Source organism: Myotis davidii, unplaced genomic scaffold, assembly GCF_000327345.1.
Source record: "Myotis davidii unplaced genomic scaffold, ASM32734v1 scaffold319, whole genome shotgun sequence".
In the NCBI taxonomy this organism is placed as follows: Eukaryota; Metazoa; Chordata; class Mammalia; order Chiroptera; family Vespertilionidae; genus Myotis; species Myotis davidii.
The window spans coordinates 865,237-866,766 of record NW_006290675.1 but is presented as its reverse complement, the minus strand read 5'-3'; the positions used below and the strand labels follow the sequence as shown (position 1 = coordinate 866,766).

General features: G+C 53.4%; 1 protein-coding gene across 3 annotated transcripts in view; it reads left to right on the top strand.

Moving 5' to 3' along the window:
• The window catches only part of SMURF1 (SMAD specific E3 ubiquitin protein ligase 1), a 34,284-nt gene that overhangs the window by 24,596 nt on the left and 8,158 nt on the right, over positions 1-1,530 (top strand). The window lies entirely within an intron of this gene.

The window sequence follows — 1,530 nt, the reverse complement described above, 5'->3', positions numbered from 1 at the left end:
AGTGGCACCGTGGGCAGGGACAGCGGGCAGTGGCACCGGGGGCAGGGACAGAGGGCAGTGGGACAAGCACTTGGCAGCATCCACTTGCGAGGGTCATTGGAAGCCTCTCCCGTGAGACCAGTTCTGTCGTGAGATGTGATGTTGGCTGTGACCCCGACTGGCTCCCGCCTGCTCTTCCCTGGTCTCGCTGCTGTGTGTGCGTGTGCACACGTGTGCCTGTCAGCAGGGAGAGTGTAGCCTTTAAGTTGGACTCACTGGCCTTCCCTTAGCTGGCATCCCTGGGGCCCAATTTCTCTCTCAGAGCTCTGCCCGTGACGATGCACCTGCACTGAAAACTGTGACCTCAGCACAAACCTTCTGTGTGACGGGTTCTTTCCTTTGTGGCTTAAACATCAAAGGAACAGTCACCTCTGGGTCGGGAGGACCAGTCCCACTGTTGTCGATGCCTCGGATGTGCTGGCAGGATCGGGACTGGAAACCCCAGGAAGTGGGTTCGGATGCCGCTGGCGCCGTGCCCTTGGGCCTCCGCGTGTGCGAAATGGCTGTGAGAGCTGTGAAGCGGGGCCAGGGCTGTGAGGCTGCCGAGCCCCAGCAGGGGGCAGGATGGCGCGGTGCGCACGCACAGGGCGCACTCCTCCTCGGAATGCGTTTCCTTTAACAGTTCAGTGCTTGGAGCGAAGCGGGTGTGAAAAATCTCTGATGCTAAAGCCCCGAGAAAAGGCTGCAGCACCGTTCCCCGGGCTCTTCTTGACAAAAGCTCAGCCCTTAGTAACTCAACAGGCTACTCTGTGTGCTCTGGTCACATTTTGTATTTTTTTATTTGTTGAGATAATAGCTTCTTAGAAGGTGTTTTTTTGTGTGTTCTTTTTTTGCACAAACATTGGAAATGAATTTCCCCATAGAAATACTGAGTCAGAAATGTAAGGCTCATTTGATCCATCAGAGATTTGACATTTTATTAGTTTTGCAGGGAATTTCCAGGCTGCCCATCTGGGGCTCCAGTCATCACAGAGGAACGGACATGCGGCAGGTCGTTAGTGGTGATGGTTTGACTGCCGGCCACGGGGCTGGTCTGCAAAGGTGGCGTTCCTGGCACTGCGTCATTCCTCCCCAAGACAGACAGCATACAGGACCAGTTGAGAGCTTTGTCCTGATATCCCCAGGAAATAGTTACTTAGTTTTACTTTGGTTTTAAAGATCTTAAGATTTATTTTGCTGTATGTGTGTGTGCGTTTAATATATATTTTTATTGATTTCAGAGAGGAAGGGAGAGGGAGAGATAAAACACCAACGATGAGAGAGAATCATGGATCAGCTGCCTCCCGCACGCCCCCTGCTAGGGATTGAGCCTGCAACCGGGCATGTGCCCTGACCAGGAATCGAGCTGCGACCTGATTCATAGGTCCTCACTCCACCACTGAGCCACGCCAGCCAGGCTGCTAGGTGTTGATTTTTAAATCTTTGCATTAGAAGCAGGAAAGTACTAAGGGGAAGCGTCCACTCACCACTGCCCCTCCCTCCTCACCCCCG